The sequence below is a fragment of the Kogia breviceps genome, chromosome 20, assembly GCF_026419965.1.
Source record: "Kogia breviceps isolate mKogBre1 chromosome 20, mKogBre1 haplotype 1, whole genome shotgun sequence".
In the NCBI taxonomy this organism is placed as follows: domain Eukaryota; kingdom Metazoa; phylum Chordata; class Mammalia; order Artiodactyla; family Physeteridae; genus Kogia; species Kogia breviceps.
This window is the reverse complement of record NC_081329.1, coordinates 7,376,679-7,392,547: the sequence shown is the minus strand read 5'-3', so window position 1 is coordinate 7,392,547 and position 15,869 is coordinate 7,376,679. Positions and strand designations below refer to the sequence as shown.

Genomic DNA, 15,869 nt, shown 5'->3' with positions numbered 1-15,869 from the left:
TCTACTTACTTCTACTGTGTGAAAACCCTTTGCTACTGTCAAATGAAAATTTTAAGAGTTAATTTAGGACAGGAAAAAACAAAAAGAATAGCAAAGAAGTTGGCGTATATAGAATTTTACCAAGCATGACATTCTTTCCATAGGTCATTGCCAAGAGAGGTACTTACTGAATCCACCTCAATAGGGTAAAGTCAAAATGAGTATGACTTACTAAGAAAGTAAGAAAATAAATAACTCTTCTCTGTCTACCGATAGGAATATCTTTAGATGATTGTTTAGGATACTGTGACACTGGTTCTAACTTCTCATTTCACCTTTACTCACAAATTAAAGGATGTACTTGACATTTAATAGAGTGCAATTTGTTATACAGTCTTAGAAATCCTTACAGACACAGTTTAAAACTCATTCTTTGCTGTTAAGTTAGTACTTAATAATATGGCATCACATGCACAGAACCTTCATAAAAAAAGAAAAAGAAATTGCCACTCAAGACTTGTTCCTACATTGCATTATTCAATCAACTTTGAAAATTCAAATCAAAGATAGGTAGATGGATGGATGGATGGATGGATAGACAGATAGACAGATGAATGGATACATACATAGGTGAATGGGTAGATACATAGGTACATGGAAACATGGATGGATGGATGGATACATAGATACAAGGACACATGGATAAATGGATGGATAGACGGGTGGATGGGTGGATGGATGGGTGGATGGATGGATGCATGCATGAAATAGAGGCTTCAATAAGTTTTTGCTGTAATACTAAGATGAAAAAAGGAATTAAATTTTGCAGTCTTCACATATCAAGTGAAAAAATTTACCTTACTTTTAAAACCTCTGGCTGGTATCATCTTCAATTCCTTGCAGAAGCAATGACAAGGCATGATTTTTGTTAAGTGAAGATGTTATATTTCTTGGTATTACTCTAGTTTTCATGATATGCCTAGCTTTCAATTATTCCAGACCATATTCATTTTGCTCCACATTGGAAGGACAGATCCCAACTTACGAAACAAGAAAACTACAAAGAAATTTAGTTTTCTTAGTTGTGTTTATAAAGACATGAATTATTTGTAAAACAAAAGTAAACAGGTAAATAAGTAAATAAATAAATACTCTACTCTCTATCTGTGTATCTTTTACCTTCTGTGGGGACCCAGCCTGTATCTCAATACTGGAAACAGAAGAACCAAGATGCACCCATGTGCAGAGACAGTCAGGGTCCTTAGATCGCATACCAGCCTCAGCCAGAAATAAAATGCCCATTTGTATTTCATCAAGACACATGTCACCTACTGACAGTGTCCATGATTTATAACTGTGTGTTGTAATTCATATGTCACACCTGACATTTTTTAGTTCAAGTGCAGCCATCCAGGCCCTACAGGGCCTGGGTGATTGATACACAGGGATCGTTTGGGTGTAGAAACAGAGAGTGAGAACAGACCTGTGCTCGCTCTTTCCTCCCACTTAAGCAGGACAATAAAACTTGTCTCTACGCCCATGTTGTCGTACACGCAGGGCTGAGCACTGTTCACAAATCACGCTGTAGTGCTTTCAATGGCCAACAAAGAGTCAGCTGAATGACGATTTTTATGAAAAAATTTTATGAAATTTGTCAAAGTATACAAAAGCAGGAAAGTTGGAGAAACATGAAACAGAGTAGATTTTATTATAGTCCTTCAAAACCGCTCTTGGGGTGTTAATTCAGTTCATTGTTAGAAGTAGGAAATCTCCAAATAAAAACTGAATAATAAATATTTATATTTTATATCAACACGATTAAAATCTTTGGCTGAATATAGAACACAGTATGTTTTCTTTATCTAAGTTTTAACACAACTAATATGCATTAATCACAGTTTGATGAAATTTGATGTAATGTATATTATTCTAAGAACGCAGTCATAAAATTGTTTTCAACCATTAGGATAACCACGTCTACTTAAAAATAGAAAGAGTTTTGTGCTAAAAACAACTGCCTCATTTTGGAGCACCTTGATTACATAACATCTGACCCCATCCTTTTATCTATCTATCTATCTATCTATCTACCTATCTATCTATCTTTTATTCCAACTTTATGGAGACATAATTGACACAAAGCTAGTGTATTTATTTAAGGGGTGCAACCCGATGTTTTGACATATGTCTACATGGTGAAATGATCACCACAATCCAGATAATTAACATACATCACCTCACAGGGTCACCCCTTCCTTCCGTCCTCCCTCCATTCCTCCCTTCCATCCTTCCCTCCTTCCTTCCTTCTTTCTTTCCTTCCTTCCTCCTTCCTTCCTTCCCTCCTTCCATTCCTCCTTTCCCTCCTTCCTTCCTTCCTTCTTTCCTTCCTTCCTTCCTTCCCTCCTTCCTTTCCTTCCTTCCTCCTTCCTTCTTTCCTTCCTCCCTTCCTTCTTTCCTCCCTCCCTCCCTTCCTTCCTTCCTTTCCTTCCCTCTTTCCTTCTTTCTTTCTTTCCTTCCTTCCTCTTTCCTTCCTCCCTCCCTCCCTTCCTTCCTTTCCTTCCTTCCTTCCTTCTTTCCTCCCTTCCTTCCTCTATCTCCCTCTCCCTCTCCCTCTCTTTTTCCTTCCTTTTTGGAGGGATGAGAACACGTCAGAACTATCCTCTTAGTACATTTCAAGCACACCACACAGTACTGTTCAATATCGTCTTCATGCTGCACATTATGTCTCCAGAACTCATTTATTTCGTAACTGGAAGCTTGTACCCTTTGACAAACATCTCCCCATTCCCCCCACCCCCAGCTCCTGGCAACCACCCTTCTATTCTCTTCACTGTGAATCTGACCATTTTACATTCCTCATCTCAGTGAGATTATGCAGTATTTGTCTTTCTGTGTCTGGCTTATTTCACTTAGCATAATGCCTTCAGGTTCTATCCATGTTGTTACCTATGACAAGATTCCCTTCCTTTTTAAGGCTGAATAATACTCCACTGTATGTATAGACCACATTTTCTTTATCTGTTCATCTGCTGACAAACATTTAGGTTCCTTCCACGCCGTGGCTCCTGTGGATAACGCTGCAATGAACTTGGGATCACAGACGTCTATTCTCAACCCTGATGTCAAATTCTTTGGATAAATAACCCAGAAGTGGGATATCTTGCCTTTGATTTAACTATGGTTAGTCACTGTAAATCTGACAGGGTAATTTGGTCATACACGTAAAAATGACAAGCAACATTAGACTAAAACTCTTTCTCTTAATTGCAAATACATGTGTGTAGGGGGTGTACGCAACTTAGAAGAAACAGCATTTGATGCAAATGCTTCAGAAAAATTCTGGTTACGATAGTAAGAGACCGCCGGTCACGCATAACTCCAAAACATGAATTGATCAGCACCATAATTTTTCTTTTTTTTACTTCTAAAATTGAAGTGGCTTACACTGACAAAGGAGTGCATCAGTCAAAATCAAGTTTAAGGGCTTCCCTGGTGGCTCAGTGGTTGAGAGTCCGCCTGCCGATGCAGGGGGTGCGGGTTCGCGCCCCGGTCCGGGAGGATCCCACGTGCCGCGGAGCGGCTGGGCCCGTGAGCCGTGGCCGCTGAGCCTGCGCGTCCGGAGCCTGTGCTCCGCAACGGGAGAGGCTGCAGCAGTGAGAGGCCCGCGTACCGCAAAAAAAAAAAAAAAAAAAAAAAAATCAAGTTTAAAAAAATATTGATAAATTATTTAGAAGGATATGAAGATACGCATCCCAAGAAGTACTTTATGTAATTGGGAATTAAATTTTCATAAGCATCTGAGGGTCAACTGAAAAGAAAGAAGTATGATATGGTAGTTCTCATTATCTGATTTTAAAAAACCAAAACAAACGTAAATGAGCACATTTCGATCACCTTTTCCTGCGGTGATTGTCTCAGCACCAAGTGTTCTGCTTGTTTAAGTTACCTCTGGTTACATAACATATTGACTCTCATTCGTAATTTTGCTGAAAATATGAGGCAATCATGTACTGAATGGACTTTAAAGTTAACAATCTAGCAATCTCTAACCATATCTTAGAGGAACTTCTCCTTCTGAGAAGAAAAAAAAGGCTTGCATGCATAATAATTTCGTCATCTGTGATACAAGCATACAGCCCACGGGCAATGGCAAAAATAAATATCTCGGTACACCTTTTAGATTACTTTCTTCTGATATGAACATACTTGGACACTAGTATCTCAGCGGCTCTGATCCTGACCTCTATCCATACCAGCAGGGTAGGCACTCAAAGAATAGCTGTGGACTATTTGGGTCTTCTTTATCATCTAAGCATCGTTTTTCTCCCCCTTAAATATCCTTTTCCATCTTCCACGGATGACAGTCATTTCTGCTTCCTCTGCAGGCTTTTACCCTTTTATACCTGGCCTCTGTGCCTTCTTCACCCTAAACCTTTCTCACAGAAACACCTCACCCGTTCAAGCCTCTCACTGAGCCAGACATGAAGATGACTCAGAGGTGGTCCTCTAGTCTCTGACCAATCTGTGAGCTCCTCCTGTCAACTTGCTACCCACGTGCTACCTCACTTTGGCACTTTAAAGCTGGCATGTGTCACTCACTGCTGCCACGTCTTATATCTCCATGAGCAGCTACACTATCTGTCACTCTTGACGACAGAACCGTCTGGTCCATCTTTTGACACTGTGCCTCTCCATCACACTCATCACCTGGTCCTGCAGACTCTGCCTACTAAGTGATGTTCCCGTTTACCTCCCTTCTTACGCATCTCCTTTGCCCTGGCCCAAGCTGTCGTGCCCTCTAGCTGGGATGTCCCCGCCCAGTTTCCCACAGTGCAGCCGGTGACGCACATGCCTTTTCCCGTGCGCCTCCCTGGCCTCAACTACCGCGCAGGCGCCCCTGGTTCCATGCCTGGCCGCCGGGCCGTCCCCCAGCTCCCATCCTGCCGTGCTCTCATTTACCAAAAGGGCTTTGCACATGTTGTTTGCTGCTCAGAGACTCTGAGTCTCTATTCTACACAAGCCATCTTTCCTGCTTCAACTCAGCGTTCACGTCCTCTGAAGAGAATTCACTGACTTTTCTGCTGAGGCCAAACTGTAACCCATTAGCATGTTTTTGCCTTGTTGACATCATTATCTGGCTAATACACACCCTCTTCACCAGAGCACAGTCACCATAACGGCAGGTGCAAAGTCTGTGAGCGGCCACTACTGTATCTGAACACCTGGTGCAAAGCCTGACACATAGGGAAACTTTGATAAAGAGATGTGAACGAATGAAAGAATGAATGAATGATTCACCATATGACTGAAAAAGAAACAAAGGATATTGATGTATAACATATAAAACTAGTGTAACGACGTGATCATGCACTGTTGCAGCGATTCGAATAATTATTGGGGGCGGTAATATGTGCTCATCAGTATTTTCCAGAAATTGTACTTTTCAGGGTGTCATGTGGGTTAATAAATATTTTTTAATTAAAGGCTGATATAGATCAACTCCTTTATTTTGTAAGAACAATTATATTTCTAAATCTTCTTCAAGGTTATCCTTTCCTAGAAAACAAAAGTACATCTAAGTTTTTGACACGGTACTTCATCCTTGCTGACATACGCTGAACAGGTAGAGTGGTTTTCAACGTGTAATAATCTATAGAAGAGGACAGAAATATAGTTTTCTGTAACTGAAATCAGCCATTGACTCTTCCATTATGCATGTTTCCATATAATTTAGTGGATAGTTAAAAAAGAATTATTTCCGAATAATTCAATCAATTATATTCTTTCATACTGGCTAGTTTAAAATGATCCTAAGAATATGATCTCCCCAGGAAAGAAAAAAAGAGGAAAGAAAAAGTCAACTATTTTTTAAAATTTTCCTGTACTTTTATTAGCTTCTCCCCATATTATATTTGTAATTTAAAACTAGCAGGTTCTGAAAACTCTTTGTAGCTTTTTACAATGCAACCGACACTGTCCATGCTAGCATTCATACTGTATAGAGGATGGTGGGTAAATGATAAAAAGAGGTTCTTTGCAGATAAGCACAATGCTGATTACACCTCCTCAAAGAAATCAGACGAATCTGTCTAAATGGCACTGTATCTCTGAGATACACACTTCACAGGGACCAGGGGGTCACTTTTATTTTACCTCAAGATATTAAAAGGATTTCTGGTCATGTTTCTAGTCAGAGGTCATGACGAAACCATGGTGTCAAATGTGAGCACCATTGAAGAGGTGTATGTAAGGAAATACTGATCTGATGATCTGATGCAATTGTATTATGACAGCCTGGGCCTACACTACAATGTCTATATATAGAGACACACAATTATGACTTTCTTTTTTTTTTTGCATATAAAAAATGTATGTGTGTATGGTGTGTGTGTATATATATATATATATATATACATATATATATGAAGTTTGTTAAAAAGGTATGTATTCTATTATCTTTTCTGGAATAAATAAAACTGTAATGTGATTTCTAAAGCAAGTAACAGCTTAATAGCGTGTTTTACATGAAACACGTAAGTCTTAACTCCTTTGAATCAATAAATACTGTCATGTCATGACTGTTGCTTGACCACTGCAACATTCCACTTCACTTTTTTATTTCTTTATAAGTTTTATGATGTTTACATACTTAACCAGTTTACTCTTGAATAGGTAATATGTGTACAAGGAACAAAATTCAACATATACCAAAAGATGGAAGTGAAAAATTAGTCTACCTCTGATCTCCATAACCTGGGGTAAAGCAGTTACCGATTCCATGTATGTCCTCGTGTGCATACATACACATCTGATTATTTTACTTATTATTTACTCTTCATTCTTCCTCACCTATGTACTTAGTAGCTATATGTATTTCACGCAAGCACTAGACTACCATCAACCTATTTAGCATTTTTTTGTTTTACATTTAAGAGTAAAGCTTGTGGACTCTTCTATATCAAATATACAGAGCCTCACAGGATTCCATTGATACGAATGCTGCTTTGCTCCATTGAATTATACTTATTTTGTTTTCAACTCGTTTTTATTACACATATTTCTACAATGAGTATACATATGATTTGAATACTTCAAGAATATAGGGTAAATTTTTGAAGTCACTATTGGCCACTGAACAAAATGCACAGGTAACTTCCTATAATAAATATGAATTCTACAAAAATACTTTAAATTTAACAACCTAGTCCTGTTGCAAATATAGAGATACAGAAAGAGAGAGAATGACAAAGAAAGCATTTGGATTCCCCTGTAATTCAAGTAGCTTAAATAATGCCAAAAGTATCAATTGTTTTGCTCGTGTATATTTTTATAAGTAATTGAGTTGGAATGTACCATTAGTTAAGGTCTGACACTTGCTGGAAATTTTCAAAATCAAGATCTTCCAAAAATTATTTAAATTAGAGAAAATTAAAATAGATTAGGTTACTGTTAATTTTGCAGTATATACATATATCAAATAAGTATGTTATACCCCTTAAATTTATACAATGTTATGTGTCAATTATATCTCAATAAAACTGGAAAAAAATATTGCAGAAGATTAGGTTCTGACCTAGAGCAAACAAACAAAAATCCCTCTCAGTAAGAAAAATATAAGCTGGCATCTAAATTTCAGAAACCATGTCAAAATTGTACCCACTTTTAAAAAAAGCCAACAACCAACTCACCTGCCAAAAATAAACTTTCAATAAAGCCTATCCTAATCTCTTACAGAAGTATTATAATATAAATTTTTGTACTATCACAGGAAACTAGTGCAAATGAAGTTGGTAATATAATTCTATAGCTATCGAGGTAGTATTTTGATAGCATCTAAGGGTATCTTTGAAAATACAAAACCTAAAGCCCGTAATTTGAAACCACAGTCAAATTTTAAGTTATATTTAAAAAAATAATGCCAAGAATCATTTTAAGCTCAACGGTAATGACAGTCCTTAAGACATTAGAAGTGACAGTTTCCTTAAGAAGGAAACAAAAAAGATAAAAATGCAATCAAAGTACTATATAACATTTCAGTCATTTATCGATGTTAATTAACTGCAGATAACTAAGGGAGCTATAAAAAGAAAGTATAATGGATGCAAAACAGCCAGCAAAGACCAAAAAAGAAAACCGTAGCTGCAGTAATTTCTGTCATTGATAACTTGACATAATTATCTACCCTGTGAAAATGCTGCCGTAATTTGAAATGCCTCCCTCCCTCTCATCAGCCAACGACGGTAACGACTTCACGAAGGACAGGGATGGAGATCCGGCTATTACTCCTCCTCTGCTTGGATTTTTTGTGTAATATTGACTCAGGAAGACACATGATTTAATTTAAAAAACACTGTGTTTCTGTGACTAACCCAGCCCACAGCCTCACTTAGAGTGTGAGTCTGGGTTCCCTGGAGTGAGTCACAACTGACCGTTCTGACTCCACTTCTTTATCACTTGATGGGTAAAACGACTGTTTTTTTTTTTTTTTTTTTTTTTTTTGCGGTACGCGGGCCTCTCACTGCTGTGGCCTCTCCCGTTGCGGAGCACAGGTTCCGGACGCGCAGGCCTAGCGGCCATGGCTCACGGGCCCAGCCGCTCCGCGGCACGTGGGATCTTCCCGGACCAGGGCACGAACCCGTGTCTCCTGCATCGGCAGGCGGATTCTCAACCACTGCGCCACCAGGGAAGCCCAAAACGACTGTTTTTATGCTTAGCTCTTAAATGGACATCAGTGGTTCCCATTCCTGAAGCTTTAGGTTCTTAAAGCTACCTCCAGGGATTTTTTTTCCCCCCTTGAGAATGATCCTGTGCTAAAGCATACACATATTTAGAGATACCCATCTTTAACTCTGCTTGAACTACGCTGTTTAAAATTATATAAATACTCAAACAGAAGACGTGTTGAGCAGCTCCCAGTCTAATGGTGGCAATGAAAAACACCTGTAAACATCGACTTGTTATGTGAGAATATATTTGAGGTCAAAGAATAGATTTCTAATTTGATTAGAAACTTTGATCTTTAAAGCAAGGACTAAATATTTGTAAGGAAAGGGACCAAGGGAGCTCTACAGCCTTAAGGAACAATTCATGTGAAGCAGCTGGAGGTTCGGAGTGGAGAGCTTAAGAGGAGAAGGAATTTGCATCCTCTCCACTGGAGGATCTGGTCCAGCAGACCCTTAGCATGAATGGTCAAGATGCATCATCACCCCTTCATTCAACCCATTATGAAATGCCGCCAGCAGGGATGCACTTCTTCCAGCCTATTAATTTTTAATTAATTTTTATTTTTCTTTAATATCTTTCACAACACTGTGGCAGAGCAAGTATAACCTGCATCTTCCAGGTAAAAAAGCTGATTATTCGGAGAGGTGAGTGGCACACCGAAGTCAAACACCAGGAAAAGTCCAGACTCAGAGCCTGGAGCCCTGTCCGTGCACCACACTGCCTCCTTGTGGGCATGTGGGGAAGGACAGAGAACGGGAGCACAGGTACAGGACTCGGGACACGAAGAGTCAGCCGCAAGTTTAAGAGGGCTGTGCCCATGCCCTTGTTGGAAGACGGTCAGCACCTAGTACATGTGGCCCGGCTTACAGCGAAATTTCTAGAACAAATTTAAATTCTGCAGATACCTTAGCTGGTTATTTGGGATGGTTCCAGTAACATGTTACAGAGTCTGGCATAAAGCTACACATCCATGATTATTTTCAAATTGCCACCTCTCCGACCAGAGACGTTTTCTCTGCCCTGGAAAGAACATGCCAGCAATTTTCTAGAATCTCGTCTGATGCTTCTTGGGGCCAAGGAGCTTTGCCACAGCTTCAACCGACATAGTAGACTCTGCAAAGGTATTCCTCACGCTAAGGTAATGTGAGAGTAGAAATTAAAAATAGCAGGGACCTTTCGAAGCTCTCAGACATTTCTCTGCCAGCCCGGGGTAGTTCCCTACAGTGTATTTTTAGTGTTCCATACACTCTGCTTTTAAATGTCATAAGTGATGAAAACCTGGCAGTACTATTCAGATACGTCTCCAGAAAAAAAAAAAAAAAAAAAGTTCTATTTGATATCCCATCTGCGATTTTGATTCAGGTGTTGTTTCATCTAGAAGTAACACATGATCTAATCATTTCTGGTCATTTGCTGAAGGGTAGGGTCCCCAGGCTCTAAGAGGTGACCCCCTGATTCTCCCCTCCATCAAAGGACATATGATTGAAGTGTCATTGCTCTACACTGGAAAATCCCATAAGCTCTCCAGGCTTCCATCTTCTTAACTTAGCGAAGTTCTGAGGCCAGTTGACCTATGCAAACTTTTCAGAAATTAAAAAAAAAAAAATCCTTATAAGGGCTATTATTTCTTCTCATTATACTATCTTTTATGTATATGTATATACCCTATTCATGTATTTTCCAAATACCCATACTGACTGAAAGAACATGAAGTTAAAAAATATATATATATGTATATATTTAAACTATTAATTATTAAATATATATACATAATTTAAATGTGTGTATATATACATATATAATGGATTATATATTATAAATACATGTGGCATGTATAATAACGTGGACACATGTAGTCCAATATACTGCAATATTGTATATATTCATACAATTTATACAATGTATTTCATAATCATCTTGGGCTGTGGCCGTTTGTCTACAGCACAAATGGACTCTCTCGCAATCATGAACAGTCCCCCTACACACCTCAGTCTATAAAACGCCACCAGGTTTGCTGTCAGTATTGATATGTGCTTTTGGGTTTTCTGTAAAGGGGTTAGGAACTGCCATTGCACTCTGTGATGCACGAACAGGAAATTCTTTTTAGATGAGAATATATACATTCATCAGATAGATCAATGCGTATTGAAGATCTTTGTTTTGCCTCAAATTCTGTGCTGCTCTGTCCGCTTCAAACGACCCTGGTTCACTTGGCCATAATGGCCCGTCCTGCGGGTGAGTCTGGAGGGTGGGCTTCACCGGGGCTGAGCGTGCAACGTCACAGTCATAAAGATGGATGGCAATTATTGGTGAAATCTCCAGGGAAAATTCTGCTGTTTATTTCACAGATTTGTCAGGTAACTCCTTGGCCTCTGACAAAAATACCTTCATCCCAGGAATATCCGTCCATGATCTTTGGTGACTGGTGCGTAGGTCTGTACCTCACTGTCCCAACATCCCTCAGTAACCTGCCTGAAGGTTAAGGTCAGGGCAGCCTTCCCCTTCTGACACCTGCCCTTTCACTGCTTCCACAGACAGTGGGCTTCCTCACAAAAGCACTTTGAGTTCCGGTGAGGAAACACTTCCATCATTTGTAGAATGAACAACACGTTCAAAGTCTACATAAATGGGCTGCGGAGTTCCTAGACCCACCCTGAGACTGAGTCAACCCTAGCAAGGGGCTGGCCACTGCATGGGGACTCTCTGCAGGGACCTCAAGAGGACATCTCCAACCAGAGTCCCGAGAAATTGGGATTCACTGCTGAAGTTTCAGGGTGTCTCCTCTCTTCGCTCCAAGGAAACTTGACTGACCCTTTCACCATGGAAATTGCTCAGCTCAGTACCTTCCCGCCTGCGGGAACTCTAGCCCCACCTGGAAATCACAGCTTCCTCACACCTCCATCCAGGTGAGTCCCCTCTGTCCTCCTCCCACGACCCACAGTGCTTGAGCGCAAAGTGCTTGAGTCGGTACCAACATTCTAACAGCATCCCGGTGTCATGGCAACAGAGAATCCCAGTGGGAGGGGACTTCAGCAGGTGGCTCATCACAGCCCCTCGTGTGGCGGATGACAGAGGTCCAGAGAGGAGAGCATTTCCCGCAGGTCCCTGACCCTGAGGAGAACGAGAGCCCTGGATCCCACTCTCACCTTCTAACCCCTGCTCAGGGCACCTTCCACTTCTTGATGCTCTGTCCACAGACAGGGGAGTAGTAATGTGACAATTCAACGACCTGCACAAATGCTGGAGAAGTGGGTTTTAAGTTTAAAATTAAATTATGGGTTATTGGGTGTTAGGATAACCTATTCATATGCAGACACATGGCTTCCACTGAAAAATAACTATGACCATAGACTTGGGACGCTTAAGAAAATTCTTAATTGACCATACTATAGATTGCTATAAATATTCAATCTAACACACACACACACACACACGTGTGTGTGTGTGTGTGTGTGTGTGTGTGTATACATATAATATATTAACTATTTTTTGAGGCCTCATGGTTATCTGACTATCATGGTGGGAGCTATTTTTTTTTTTTTTTTGCGGTACGCGGGCCTCTCACTGTTGTGGCCTCTCCCGTTGCGGAGCACGGGCTCCGGACGCGCAGGCGCAGCGGCCACGGCTCACGGGCCCAGCCGCTCCGGACGCGCAGGCGCAGCGGCCACGGCTCACGGGCCCAGCCGCTCCGCGGCACGTGGGATCCTCCCGGACCGGGGCGCGAACCCGTGTCTCCTGCATCGGCAGGCGGATTCTCAACCGCTGCGCCACCAGGGAAGCCCGGTGGGAGCTATTTTGAAAGCACTTGAGATTTCCAAAGTGATGTCTCCACAGTTTCCTAAATATCAATACCATTGGTTATATTGTCACCCAACTCCAATTGGAGGCAAAGTTCTTGGGTTTTGCTCTTTCACTGTAAACACTGTCAGTGCTGGGCTGTGGGCAGTGCATAGAAGGACATTCAGGGGAAGTATGTGAAATCCAAGCCTAGCCACCGCTTCGACACGTGATGATAGCTCAGGCTGGGGGGGGCAGCTGTGGTGACTCAAACAACCCTGGATTTATAATAACGCGCATACTGTCAGACAGGCCACTTATCAATCTTCGAGATGATACTGCTGTTGAGAAGACTCACAGAAATGCGTTTGACAGACAGAACGGTTGTACTGTATTCAAATCAGTTAATTCGTAACGATATATGAGAATTTGCTCTGCCCTGATTCTACAAGTGGTACCAAGGGAAATGGAACACTCCCCTTTTGCTTATATAACAAGAGAAGAGAAAGAAAGCGCTATTAAGTCAACTACAGAAAGGAATAATTTTCACCTTTCTTGAGCACCTACTATGTGCCAGTTCTCTGTGGAGCATTCCCATCTGAAATCACTAATTCTAAGCCAGGATACAGTCAGTTGTATTTTGTCGACTTTCAATGAGGAAATTGAGGCTCAGAGAAATTCATGAACTTGCCAGAAATCACATAGTTAGTAAGAGAAAAGCCTGGATTCCAGTTCTTTTGAATGTCAAGGCATGTTCTTTTCGAGTACTTAACATAGCTTCAAAGGAAAAACCAGTGTTTAAAATTTGGAAAGTTCTCTCGCTGAACACAGTGAAGTCTGCTTTCAGACCAACACAGGAAGAATGCATTGAATTTGAAACTATCAGGATAAACAACAAGGTCCCACCGTAGAGCACAGAGAACTATCTATACTCAGTATCCTATGATAAATCATAATGGAAATGAATATTAAAAAAAGAATGTATATGTATGTGTAACTGAATCACTTTTCTGTACAGCAGTAAATAACACAACATTGTAAATCAACTCTACTGCAATAAAAATAAAAAAAATTTTTTAAATGAATTTTTAAAATATCGTCTATTTTTACAAGTTCATGTGCAGAGTTGCGGAGACCAAGGCCAGAGCAGCGAAGGCTTCATTGCCAGAGGCGAGAACAGGAGGAGCCCATTTGTGGAAAATGCTTTCAGCACATGGAACAAAAGCGCTGGCGCCTTCATCCCATCACTCCATCCCGTGTTTGGTGACTTCACGCGGTACCTCGGGTCCACACCCTCCAATGCCCTCCTTACTACTGTCTCTAACTTCTTTTCTTTGTTTCCTTGCTAAGTACCTGCTATACTTAGGGTCAAGTAACCAAGAGGTTAGCACTGTTTTTATGTTGTTTGTGTTGTGTGGGGTTTTTTTGGCCTGTGGGAAATAGGATAACCACCACTGAATTTCAACGAGTGTGAAAGACTTACAGGCCGGATGACATAAAACACCAGCTGGTTTTTTAAAAACGGAGGGAGAGCAGAGGAAGGGTTAGTGGGCACCTGGGTGCAGGTCAGACTCTGGACCACGGGGTGCCCCCTCCTGCAGGGGACGTTAGCGCTTTCTTCTTCTTCAATCCCACAGATGTTTGAGCTCTCCTGTTGCCCCTGTCACATTGTATTGCAGTTATGTTTTTAATTAGTTTTTATTGGAGTAGAGTTGCTTTACAATGTTCTGTTAGTTTCTACTGTACAGCAAAGTGAATCAGCTCTGCATATACATACATCCTCTCTTTTTTGGATTTCCTTCCCAGTTAGGGTTTGTTGACAGCCTGGCTTCACGTCCTAGGAAAGCTCCTAGGGTTGGGGCCATTTCTTCCCTTGACTGTTTTCCCAGCGCTTAGTACAGAGCCTGGACAGACGCTCCACAGACATTTCCCCACTGAATGTCCTCAAGGACTGGCGGTTTACCAGCATGAAACAGAGATGGAAACTGTCCCAGGAGCCTCATGCGAAGCCAAGCCCTGCCCTCACGGAAGCCCCATGGGGAGGTGTCACCATACACCCCCATCTATAGCTCATTGTATAAGGTTCCAACCCACAGGCTTGGTGGCATTTGCTGCTGGACCAAGACTGAGTTTCAGGTCTACCACGTGCGTTCTACAGAGCAGAATTCCAGTCTCCTACTTTTCCTGACTGTAATTAATCTTAGGAAGAGCCATTGACAAATCTGTGAATGAGGGGAGAGTGCACGTGTTCCTGGAATTATGGACACGGTGCCAAATGGCGCGCCAACCTTTCCACCATATTCTCTGGGACTTCGTAACTAGAAGAGCCTCCCCAGCCAGCAGCTGGAGAGATATTATAGTTTGGATGGAACCCAATTACTGTGCATCCTTCTTAATTAATGTAATTATCAAAGGAATCCATTAAAATCGGGCTCTAATTAATTGTATCCAATTAAGATTTTAAAGTAGAAATTCAGCAATTATTTCATAGATTAGGTGGGATGCTGTTGTTTTCTTAAAAACGTTTCCTTAAGAGACAGATGGTGAGAGGATACCTAAATTAGGCAAAGAGAAAGACCGCAACCTGTGGATGATTATTTGAGTTGATTTTCTGTAGAGTTTCTTCCACTGAGGGACATCAAAAGGCCCCCCCCCAAAAAAAAATTAAATGTAATTCTACAGTATTATAGATCAGATAATTTGTTTTAAAAATCTATAGAATGATAGGATGAATCTACAGAGGGGGAGGGAAGAGAAACATTTCATTTTAAAAAGTTGAAAAATATAAATCGAAGAGTCTCCTTTTTACTTTTGCAAGTTTTCCAGCAGATCCTCTGTTTCGACATGAATCCAAAACAAAGAACTCTAAGAGGCAAGAAGTAATACAAATGAGATATTCTCACGTTCAAGACCATAACGTACTTTATTTTATGTAACGTCACGAGTGAGTTCTCCTCTTACAACAAACTATGGGAAATGCAGGAGACAGAAGAGGCCTGCGGACCCTCTGGAAGTTTGACTCATTACTATTTCATATGCTCCTACTGAGATCACCCGAAGAGCATGGGATATTCACACTGCCCTGAGCCCAAGTCCAAGAAAATACAACAAGAACATTTCGTCCAAAGAAGACAGTACTTTCTGCTTCATGTCATATTATCAGGCAATAGTTATTGTCCTTCATTTTGGTAAATATTCTGAAGGTGCATTCAGTGATATACTGAGTGGTATACTCAGTGATGAGTATACAGATATGATATATGTGTGTGTGTGTATATATACACATAAGTGTGTGTGTGTATTTATGTTCATATTCTCAGAAAGAAAAATCTAGCACAAACTCTCCTATTCATCAACCTAAGTCACCCCACCCCAGCCGCTTCCCCACA

General features: G+C 40.8%; 1 protein-coding gene across 4 annotated transcripts in view; it reads right to left on the bottom strand.

The window, feature by feature from the left end:
- The window catches only part of CSMD1 (CUB and Sushi multiple domains 1), a 1,661,506-nt gene that overhangs the window by 1,576,698 nt on the left and 68,939 nt on the right, over window positions 1-15,869 (bottom strand). The window lies entirely within an intron of this gene.